The 12,621-nt window shown below is 37.0% G+C and overlaps 1 protein-coding gene across 4 annotated transcripts in view, besides 2 other annotated features; it reads left to right on the forward strand.

The window, feature by feature from the left end:
- The first annotated feature begins 3,095 nt into the window (after window positions 1-3,095).
- kek5 (kekkon 5) overlaps window positions 3,096-12,621 on the forward strand; it is a 118,734-nt gene continuing 109,208 nt past the window's right edge. For 3 of the 4 annotated variants that reach the window (NM_001258817.2, NM_167648.3, NM_167647.3), the window contains exon 1: window positions 3,096-3,568. The gene's annotated coding sequence lies outside the window, so the exon portion shown is untranslated. The remainder of the gene's footprint in view (window positions 3,569-12,621) is intronic. The other variant, NM_133154.5, reaches the window with a different exon arrangement.
- Window positions 6,960-8,338: a mobile genetic element.
- Window positions 7,436-7,579: a mobile genetic element.

The raw sequence follows: 12,621 nt of genomic DNA on the forward strand, positions 1-12,621 counted from the left end.
CGCAACTTTTGACAACATAGCCAAAGTATAGATAATCCCAAGATATTTTCCATACGACTTATGCTCCAGCACGGATCCAAGATGCGTATATATTCCAGGTCTGATCGAAAACATAAACTTTGCTCATTTGCTACTGTTTATTCCTGTTTGTTCCAATCCTGCGTCAATTTTTCAAAGCAACAAACATACTCCTGTGGAAAGGGGTTTCTGACTAGAACTGCGGCATCATCAGCGGATGTTGCAATGAGAACGTCATCAGTGTCCACAGTTTGGACTGAAAAGCTTGACTCTCAGATGAATGCAAATACATAAATATTGTAGGTTATAAGTTACACCTTTCAATTATATATTTTAATTATATTACCCAAAACTTAAAATTTATCAAGCCAATTGGGCATCCTTCTTGGGAATATAAGCTGGGTAATAAAGCCTGGGCAATGGCTCCCGATAGACATGTCCAGTGGATGGATGGACCCAGTTCAAATCCATATTCGCCAGGTACACGTACTCCTGCCGAGAAATGCGCACTTGGCAGTGCTCTCCAGATAGATCCGCAAACTCCTCAGCCGCATAGTTGTCCAAATCGATCTCGTACAACTTTTCCAAGCAAGGAAGATGATGATGGTGATAGTGACCGAAGTCGACCGAAATGGGGAAACCTGCATCCAACTAGCACATCCAACTGCAGGGCCAGCTGGAAATGGTGATGAGCCTGGCTACTTTAGTCACCAGTCACTTTAGTTGGCTCCTCCTCCGTCGCCTGCAACGCCACCTGGCTGATGGTGCGCTTCAAGGAGTCCTCCGTTTGGGTTCATCGGAGTCGCCATTAAGAGCAACTTATTGTTAAAGTTCATGTTCATTAATCAATCTAAAATCTAAAGCTAGCTCACCAACTCAACTGAGTCAGCTGCTCCTTCAGCAAGATGTTCATATTTTCATATGGTTTTAGTTCTTCATTTACAGATACAGATACAGAATAGAAGATACAGAATAGAAGATTCCACATCATTGGTGTCAATGTCTTTTTCCTTTTGGAGGAAATATTCATTGAATATTCTCTAAAACTATATAAGTTATTATGCCTGAATAGAGTCGATCTTTAAATAAAAGCAAAAAACAAAACAATTTTAAACATTTAACCAACTAAAATAGAGAAAACGTAAAATATTGTAAGTGGAGTGTGTTATTCTTGTGTTTTATATGTTCGCAGTTGTTGAAATGTTTACTCACCAAATGAAAATATATGTAAGTCCTAGATAGGAAGGATATAAAAGAATATTAAATAAAACGAACATAGAAGATGGTTACCTTGTTCTCATGAAATGTGTGTTCTATTTTTATGATCCTAGCTTGATTTGGTGCTTATGTGCCCAGTTTATAGCATAATTTGTCATAATTAATTTGGCGTCCATCTGTGTTTAGTCTACTGTACATTTCAAAATGCTGCAATACCAATTGTAACCTATCATGATCGAGCAGCATTTCATTTAGTTTCTGCATTTCAAATCAAAAAAATATACATCTTTTATTTTAAAACTTACACAATCAATTGGCGAAAAAATCGATTGCTCGCCAACACTTCTATTTCCCTATAACAAAAGATGCGTTTTTTAAATAAATAAAAAAACCAGTATTTTTTCTGTAAAAGATTTACTTTGCTTGTTTAAATTTTTTTAATTAGAAATCAAATTAACCAAATTTAAAATTAGGGTGTCCATAATTAGTTGTCGACTTTTACATTTCAAAACATTTTCAAGAAGTGTAGGCGTGGCAGATTTGAGCGATTTGTGGGCGTTAAAGTGGAGGTGCCAACATTACTTGACAACTAACTTGCGCTGCGTATGCCTCTTAAATCTTCAGGTCTAATAAAAAATTAGCTTCACTTTCTGGTATCTCTTATAAATAAATAGGAAATAAAGCTATATTAATATTAAGGCATAATAACAAACATCGAAAACTTCCAAAATTAAGCAATTTAAAGTATCTTTCATTGAAATGTAGTAATAATGCCATTGCTCTTATGCTATTATCAATGTGTACTGGTTTCCCATGATACCTTACTATTTAATTTTATGTAAAGGGAACCTTACATATTTATGTATTGGATTGGAATTGCCACTCGTTTCTCGCAGTGTATCTGGCTGGCTCCACACATGGGCGCGTGTATGCTCTCCCCTTACTGACGTACTTAATTCTTCGCAGTTATTCAGGGGCACAGAGAACGCTTCACTTTCCTTCTTTTTTCGCCGGTGACGTAATTAATGATGCTAGCCGCTGAAATTTTAAAATGAATTGCACTACCAAGCAGCAGCTCCTTTCCATTTTGTTCGACGATCAGAGGTCTTAAAATCAAACTTCTGTCAACTGGCTGATGAATTCATTCAGTTTCTAACGTTCGCGATGGAGCTGAAATTCTTATTTTGTGTTCAACTGATTTTTTGAATACATATGTATATATTTTGTACTGAGCTCTGTTCTTGAGAAGGGAGAATCTATAGTCGAGTATATCGGTTACTTGGCTAATGGAAATGCGAACGCGAAATTTTAACATTTTTCTTAGGTAGATATTATTGGGGAATGAAATAAGAAACTATTTAAAAATTGCTTGGGTAGTTTTTGGCGGCTTGTGAGCGTTAGAGTGGGCGTGGCAAAATGGGTCAACAAACTGGCTCTGCGTCTATGTTTATGTATAGAACATGTATGCTTAATCTCAACATCCTAGCTGTACAATAAGACAAAAAAAAAAAAACACATTTCATTGGCATCAGAATCGTTAAGGGTAAAATTGTCACGACTTTCGTACCATGGTTTTGTTTGATTTGATTATGGTGATAACTAAAATTATTTTTTTTTATTGAAAAAAAATTATTGATTTTAATTTTTTTTGTTTTTGTATACATTCATTAAGTGAAAAATCGCCGTAAATTTGATTTTATAATTCGTTACACACGTTTTGTTTCAGTGCTTTGTTGCTGTTGCAACCCCTCAGCTGACGTTCCAGTCGAACATGTTGCATGACGGCTCGGCTTAGTTCGGTTCGGTTCGCTGCGACTCGGTTCGATGCGGCTCGAGCGGCCTGCTCTCGAACAGATGTGCGTCGCAGTGTTGTTGCAAACGCCGGTCGCGTAGGTTGTTGCTAGAGTGAAACGTCGAGCGCATCGCCCACCCACATACACATATGTACGTACTCGAGTGCGCGAAGCAGTCAGTTGTTGCCGCCAATTGAATGGACAGTCGCGGTTAACGAAACACGAAAAGTCGTCTCGACTCGCCTCGCGTCGCGTGGAGTTCACTTGAGTTGAGTGGCGGCTAGTGTGTGTGTGTTTGCTTTTTTTTTCGAACGCCGCCAAACACGCGGCTGTTGCGGCTGTCCCGGAGTGCATTACTCACACTTTTTTTTCGGTTACTTGCAAGTGATACCCCTTAAACGAAAACAACAACAAGCCCCCCCCACCCACACACCACTTCAACCCCCTCACAAGCAGCTAAAGCCAAAAGGTGATTATATTTGGAAAAGTCACGCCGTGGAGTAAATAACGGAGCGGAGAGCGGATCAACACAAAGCGTGGTAAAGAGAGTGGAGAGATAAAGAGTTAAAATAAGTGCATAGAGTGCGAGTGGGAGAGATAGAGCGAGCGAGCGGGAGGGAGAGTGTAAGTGCTGCCCGTGTGTGAGAGTGTGTGTGTCTGTCTTCATGTACGTATGTGGCTTCTTTCAATGGTAGTCGTGTGTACCCGTTGAACCGGTTCAACACTCATCTTCGACTTACCTGCAAAACAACAGAAGCAGCAATGATAACAACAACAACAACGACAACAGCAGCGACTGCAGCGTGGTTTGTGCTTGGAAAAACATGAAAAACTGAAACTGAAGCAAAATGCAGCATCGCCAGAAGCAGCAGCAACAACAAAACGAGAACAACAACGTGCAGCTGCAGCAATTGTAATGTCAAATGAATCAAACAAACTGCATCATTTGCGTTTCCGAAGGCAGGAAAATAAGGGAAAGGCAAAGAAATGAAGAAAACATACATATTACATATGTATATATAAACATATATATTTAGGTATATATGTACGTATGTACGTAAAGTGCAGTCTGCAGTTTAAAAGCCATTAACCCCCAAAAACTGAAGTAACGAACCATCCGCACGGAGATCGCTGTTTTCCCCACTGAACTAACTTAATTCGTTTAGCCAGAATACACTGATCCCGTTGCAAATTGGTGGCTAATATGCAATATGATATTTAATTTGCAACCATATATTCTGCATATTTCACGCGTGTGTGCGTGAGCGCTGTAGGGTTAATACGAGAGCGCTCACTACCTGCGCGCCCTGCCAAGGGTTAAGCACTCAGGCAAGAAGTTTCGCGTGTAATTGACGTTGCCAAAAATTAAGAAAGAAAGAAAAACAAACAAACAAACGCAGAACAAAACAAAACAAAACAAACCAGTAAGGGAAGAACAAAAGCACGAACAGAAATTAGAAGACAGCGAACAGAAGAGAAACTTAACTTTTTCTCTGTTCTTATTTCAGGTTATATACCCTTGCAGATGGCACATTAAATTCGGTATATCGGAATATCATGATCAGTATTTAGAGTCTAATTAACGGTCCACCTGTCCGTTTGTCTGTCCATTTCCATAAAAAAAAGTCTCAGTTTTATAGCTATTGCATCATGTACATAGCTGTCATAGGAAAAATAAGAAAATTAACTGAAAGTGATAAAATAATCATCGGTTCTTAATCATGAAGTATTGCTCGGTATACAGGTGTTTTGTATTATTACTGCAAGGGTATGTAAGTTTCGGCTTACTTTCTTGTTCGCTTTTTTGTGTGTTTGTCCATGCAGTACAGTTAGCCGCCAGTGGTACTGTCGAAGTGTGCGTGTGTTTCTGCGGGTGCTATTACCTTGGTATTATTGGTAGGTATGTAGGTGCGTGTGTGTGTGTGTGTGTGTGTGAGTTGGTGTTTTTGGCGGAGCACTTTTTGTTTTCATGAATTTATCCTTGGGACGAATAAGAACTGCAGGCGAAAGGAGCGAAAATGTAGCAGGAGGACAGGGGAAATCGGGAAAGCTAAAAACAAACAAAGGGATTAGCAAAGATGCGAATATTGCGGCCCAGAAATTAAGACCACAAGAAAAAGTGCCAATAAGAGTTGTTGGGAAACAATTGGAGGATATACCCACGCCCAAACATTTTTGATGTGTATGCAGTGTATGCATTCGCTTTGAGGAATGCTTCATCTGGTTTCATCAATCTTTTGACGGAAATGGAGTTTATACATATGTATACTATCCTAGAAATGCTATAAATTAAAATAGTGCGCGTTATTTACGGAAAATATAAAATCTGTAGTCAAAATTTATGTTTACTACCCTAAATTTTTATGGGTATTAAATGGTATAATATGATTATGGATCTAATTTTGGGGCGCCTTTTTACTACAAGCCAAATTAAATATGACAGAAATGGAATTTTTCGATTTAGGGATGCGTACGACTATTATGATTTCCTCATGACGAAAATAGATTTTCCACTTCAAAAGACAAATATTCCCTACTCTTTCTACTGAGTAACATAGAAAAGCGGTGCAGAAATCTACACTTAATTTTTGTCTCACAAAACACTTGGATCAAACAGAAACAACAAATTTGGTACCCATACAATATGTACAGTTGCCACAAAAACGATCAAGACCAATTAGAAATGTGTATGTATGTATTTGATTGAAAGCAATTATTAAACAAAATTCACTTAAGTATTGTTTTTTTTTTTATTTTCTACATGAACCATTAATCGAAATGATACTAAAAGGAACATGTGAGACATTTATAAACAAGCACTTGAAGCCATATGTACATACATACATAGCATAGATTAGTCGTCAATCTTATAGATAAAATGTTGTAAAAAACGTTCTGCAATAAATAAGATTTACAATTAAAAACCAAATAAGCACATGAAAGGGATTTTCTTTTCTATGGCTTTGAACATCTCACATCTGTAATATTACATTCAACCCAAGTAAGTGTAATTAAAGATTATCCAAGGAAAGCCTGAATAAGGATTTTAGAAAAATCATAAATAACGTTAAGCAAAAAGTACTTGAAGAGATTTACCTTCAATTTGTTGACAAGACGAGACGAGACGAAGTTTTCAGTGCGATTTGCGTCTGGCTTAAGCTGAATTTTTTGGCTGTATGCCTGTGGCAATTTTGTGGTTGGACTGTCAGTCAGTCGACTGCAGAAGCGACGAATTCGAAGTTCATTAAAACTACCTCAACATTTTAAAGTACAATTGGCTTGGGGGAACTGGTAAGCTTTTGATAGAGCTCGATTTTTTTTTTCTTTTATCAAGACAATGACCCGAATGCCGGAGTCGGAAATTGTTTAAACATCGCACGCTTGTAATTGTCACCGCATTTTTTCCACCGACGGCACTCGAAAAAGACGTTATCTAAATATTCGTAAACAACACAGGGAAAATAACAACAGCAAACGAAAATTATCAAACGAGTAGAGGGTACACTTGAGGTCATTGATTTGAAATTGGAATTGGTCGTATGTCAACTTGGGATATGGGAAGTCACCAAACAAAAAAGTGGTGATAAACGATGCATCAGCAGTCTTGTGGCATGTGTACATACATAGATGCGAACCAAGGCATTTCACACACACATTTCACACATAAGCTCCCAATGTTGAGCTGAATATCGAAAACGTTTTCGACTTTACTGGACTTGAGGCCAAGTCACTGTGTTCCACTGCAGAAGATGGATAACACCACCCAACCACCACCAAGTGCTCCTCGTAAAATGCCTGAGGGTTTCCCAGCGCAATGACAAAGAGTCTTGGAATGGCCATAACGGGATGCTTTCAAATTATCATTGGAGTCTATCGAACTCTACTATTGGTATTTTATTTTTGTATTTGTTTCATATTGGTGTTCTTGAAAGCTCAAAGAAGCTGGGGTCGGAAAAATCGAATTTTTGAAATTTGAAAGCTGGAATCGTTTGCCCATTTTTTGCCCATGTTTGCCCACCAATTAGTTTTTTTTGCCCACGTCCAGTTTTTGAGATATGAATTTTCGAAAAAGTTCGAAAATTTTCGAAAATCAAAAATTTCGCTTTTTTCAAAATTTTTTTTTTTAAATCGCAATAACATCGTTTGCCCACGTTTGCCCACCCTTTAGAATTTTGAAAAAATGTATACTTTAGAAAATATAAGGCTTTTAAGTTTACCTCGGTCTAATCAGAGAGTAAATCGTTTGCCCATCTCTTAAAACCAAATATTATCAACAAAAAAGGTTTGCCCAACCATTATTATTAGTTTTTTTCGTTTGCCCACTCTTAAAACTAAATAATTTCGATTGCCCACCTTTTAAAACTAAATAATTTCGTTTGCCCATCCTAAAATCTTAAGAATAAATAAATTCTATTGCCCACCATATAAACACGTGCCACTTTCCTAGTTTTAGGATCTGCCTACATAACACGTGCAGACGCACAGGTGTTTCTGGGTTTATATAGACCAAAAATTGGTTCCGATTGCCAATCTTGTAATTTACAGTTTACAAAGGGTGGGCAAACGAAATAATTTATTTTTAAAGGGTGGGCAAACGTTAAAAATGAATTTTAAAGGATGGGCAAACGAAATTATTTAGTTTTAAAAGGTGGGCAATCGAAATTATTTAGTTTTAAGAGTGGGCAAACGAAAAAAACAAATTTTAAAGGGTGGGCAAACGAAATAATTTATTTTTAAAGGGTGGGCAAACGTTAAAAATGAATTTTGAAGGATGGGCAAACGAAATTATTTAGTTTTAAATGGTGGGCAAACGTTTTTTTTGGAAATTTTTATTTTAAAGAGGTGGGCTAACGAAATTGGGTGTATTTTAAATGTGGGCAATCGAAAAAAAATTTTTGTTAAAGGTTTTTTAAAGGGTGGGCAAACGATAAAAACTAATAATAATGGTTGGGCAAACCTTTTTTGTTGATAATATTTGGTTTTAAGAGATGGGCAAACGATTTACTCTCTGATTAGACCGAGGTAAACTTAAAAGCCTTATATTTTCTAAAGTATACATTTTTTCAAAATTCTAAAGGGTGGGCAAACGTGGGCAAACGATGTTATTGCGATTTAAAAAAAAAAATTTTGAAAAAAGCGAAATTTTTGATTTTCGAAAATTTTCGAACTTTTTCGAAAATTCATATCTCAAAAACTGGACGTGGGCAAAAAAAACTAATTGGTGGGCAAACATGGGCAAAAAATGGGCAAACGATTCCAGCTTTCAAATTTCAAAAATTCGATTTTTCCGACCCCAGCTTCTTTGAGCTGTTCTTGAAAGTCAGATTTCTTATTTTCTCAATGATTCGAATTACGCATTACACAAGGCTTCTCTCTACATGAGTTGGCCAAGAACAGAAATACATTCATATAATGCATAATAAAAGATACTTATGTATGTACCTTCAGATATTATAATGCATAGTAATTTCTAAGCTGGTTGGAATATTTTCATTTTTGTGTTTATTTTTTAAAACGCCTTTTCAGTTAAATTTATTTTGCTCAAGACTTTTAGCTGAGCAAACAAAAGAATCATAATGCCCAAAATCATTGCAACTGCTGGGTAAATCAGAATGCAGCTCTTTAAGTTCTCTGATCCGTAAAATTTGTTAAGATTGGATTAGCTTACCAGCACGATATACAATTTAATGGATTTTGTGTATAATTCTCGCAGTTAGTGGGTCGAGTTATAGTCGAGGCATGTGGCTTTGCGTTCTTTATATGCGAGTAAATGTTGAGATTGTTTTAAAATGTCAAAATGTGCATACGCTGGCTGATTTCTTATAAAATTCTTCGAATTAGTGGGTATAGCTTAGTCGAGGCGTCTTGCGCATGCGATCTTTTACATGCTCGAGTTAACGTTGAGTTAGAATTCGGAGCTTGGGTTAGCTGTAGTTAAGACTAACGTGCACCATTACCAACAACAACAAATGTGGCAACAGCAACGGTCACTTCAACAGCAAAAGCAACAACACCAACACCAACAACAACAACAACAACAGGAGCATAAAGTAGCAACAACAACCAGAGCAACCACTTCATCGAAAACTCGTTTTGACAACAATTATGGCCCAAGCGGAAAGGCAGAGCTCTGTGGAGCTGGAACTGAAGCTGTAGCTGGCGCGTTGGAGTTTTCAAATAAAGTTGGGGCCAAGCACAAAGCGAAAAAAAAGAAAAATAAAAAAAAAAAACTGAGGGGAAAAAGAAGAAAGATGCTGAGAAAACCGAAGTTAAACCACCAGACCAGGCTGCTGCTGTGTTGCAGATGAAGGATTGCCTGTGGTTGGTTGGTTACTGTGTTACTGTTTGCTTTTGGCATTAAGGAAGTACAGCTTGACCATCTTTTTTCGGCTTCCTGATCGAAACCACGCGATAATGATAGTCTTAAGCCAAATGGAGGCAGCTTCCTCAGTCCACGAATATGTACATATACATACATGTATGTACATTTGTACGTACATTTGTATGCATGTATGTACATTCCAGAAGTTTTGTTGGTCAGCGAAACGGCCTCTTTTCATCTTTTTCTTCCCATAAGGGTAAGAAGATAATGTATCTGCAGAATAGCATTTGAAGTAAGATGGCATCTGCAAAGCACAAGAGCGCTGTTTCTCCGTGCAGGATGCGTCATCTTGTATGTATGTACGTATGAATGTATGTACGTATGTATGTATGTATCTTGTGAGGTTTACACTTATCGGTCGATTGACAAGTTTTTGAAAACGCATGTGAGCAGCATTTTGAACATGAATGAATCACTTCAAATCGAAATAATGCGCGAAACGTGCAGAATGCCTGAAAATGACCGAAAAATGTGTGAAAAAGCTGTCTCAGAAAAACGGTGGTGTACCATCATGCTACACTGCACAACAAAATCGAGAGTTTGTTTTTCGACTTATTTGTGTCTGTGTGGCTAATTGGAAGCCAGCAAAATTACGCCAGCGAAAAATTCAGACCAGACCCTTTTTTTTCAAGAAGAACAATGCGCTTGGAAAATTGATGGTGGGCGGGGAAAAAGGGTGAAATTTGTCTATGCCAGAAAATTGGCATTGATTGATGATGTATTTAAAATTACAAAAATAAGCATAAAATAGTATGAAATGTTTATATAAAAGTTACTCAATAATCACACGCAAACGTTAAAGCGAACTATAATGTTGTCAAAACTGAAAGAAATGTAGATAATGTAATGATACTAATATCACACTTTTGTGTGGTAGTTGGTAATTGATTTTGTATAAAACCCTTGGATTAAATTGTAATTGTAATTAACGTAAATGATGGCCAACAGCAAAGGAGCATTTTTAAATTAGCAACGTGCACAATTGGCAGTAAATTGAATAATTCATTGCTTTTATTAAGTAATTTTTACTTTGACCCAAATGCAAAAATGTACATAGATTGTAGTGTTTGCACTTTAAGGCTATTGCGTTTTAACCAGAATTTGAGCAAATTTCAAACAATGCTTTTATTGTAAATACATCATAACCGACATAAAGACATAAAGAGAGACATCTTTTTCATTCCCCCCCTGTGCATTTCAGTTATCTATGTAGGTAAACTAGTCTATCAGTTCTGAAATTAGTTAAATGGCACGGTATGAATAAATATGGAAGTGAATAACTGCAGCTGAAGCTCTCAATAAAGGCGATAAGTCGGCTGGAAATAAAGCAAATACGTACATAAATAGCGATTTATCAATGCATATTCATTCACTCTGCCGATTTTGATAAGGTTTTTTTTTTTTGATTAAATTACGGGAAGAGGGTTCCCCAGTCTGCACGTTTCATAAATTCGCTCTTTACCATTTACCTTGGCACAATATGGTTTATTTTCGTATTCTCGGCTTAACTATTACGTACGTACACACATATACATACATACATACGTATGTGGTTTTTGCATTATTTCGGCTTTATTATCGGACTGTTTTGTGTGGGGGGGCTCAGTGTTGTGTGTTTTGCGAGTTTATTGTTCTTTAGCGCCTACGCCATTTACCATTTTACCATTTACTTCATCTTCTGCTTCTCTAAACTCATAAATAAGTTTCAGTTTACCCTCTGCTCGCAGTGCTGCGCTCTTCTTTGTGGCGTTCGTTCTTCATCATTGTTTACTCCTCATATGCCCTCCATTCGCTCTATCGCTCTCTCGACCTCTCCTTCGTTTTTCTCTCTTCTCGCGCCTTCTCATGATCAGCTCATACGCGGCTGGAGTTCGAAGTTCGATTCGGAGATGACAGGTTCGATTCAGTTACTCCGAACATGTTCGATTCTAGAGTCGTGCACTTGGAGAAGTTGCGTTTGAGTCTTAGAGGTTTTTTCTTTGTATACTTGTACTATCAAATAGGACTGGTTTTTCCAATTGTCTAAACTACTTTCAACTTGTTTAGTATACTATGATGTTCGATACATATGTGGTTCAGCAACAAACATAAGCAAACATTAGTGAGTGTTACTCCAAGTGTACGCTCATACAAAACGGTTTGATTGCAGTCAACACTCGCAAAAACAATCGGCTACTTACAAATTTTCATAATAATTAAAATAAGTAATGCAAGTTATTAATTTCAATCCAATTGGCTGAAAGATAATTATTATATACTTTGCAATAGAAATCCATTGTGCTAAGAATTTTAGCACCATAATCGCTTGACTAGCACAACGAAACATTTTTGTTTTTACTACGTCTCTAAAAAAAAGGGTCTTGAACTAGCTTTTCCCACACCTCAGTCCGTGTGTATTTATTATTAATTACCGACTGCAGGTAGCGCGAACTTAATATACACACACACACACACACGCAAACGCGCGCATTGTACACACACGCAATGTCGGACACGCACACACAATATGTGCATGTGTGCGTGAATGAATATACGAAAAATCAATTAAAACTTTTAATTGAAAGAAAGATTTAAGTGAAATTAAATTTTTTTTCGCCTCTGTTCGTCAGCTGATTTAACTCATCTCTGCCCATCGCTGTCAAATCTCATCATCGGCGCGTTTTTAACTCATCTCGACAAAGTTAAAGTTTTAAGGATGATGAGATGGGCTGTATAATAATACCTATGAATACACGATAAAAACATCCTTTTCATCATTCACACAAGTCACTTTTCTGTAATATAGCGTCGTAAAGATGCGGGTGTCGCAAACTACTCAAATAGTCGTTAAATAAAGAAATGACTAAAATAATTGATGTACGTTTTTTTTTTGTCTTTTGTGGCGTTAATAAGGCAAATGTCTCTATTTTAAAACGAATGTTTAAAGAATGTACATACATGTACATACATATGCATTGGCATTGACATGCGAGTGTAATCATCAACAGGTGGAATGATTTATTATTCCAGCTAATCTGTACTCGAAAAGCTCTGATGTTTCGTTTTCATGTGAATATTTGCACCTTTACTCGTAGTTCATTTTACCGAAAGCAACACCTTACTTTTCAAGTATCGTTAGTCTCGCTTGCAACTAATTGAATGCAAGTGTTGGGCAAAAAAAAAAATAACCCCAAATACTTAGTGTTCTAATTAGGGCTTGGCACTCGCTAC

Source organism: Drosophila melanogaster, chromosome X, assembly GCF_000001215.4.
Source record: "Drosophila melanogaster chromosome X".
Taxonomy (NCBI): domain Eukaryota; kingdom Metazoa; phylum Arthropoda; class Insecta; order Diptera; family Drosophilidae; genus Drosophila; species Drosophila melanogaster.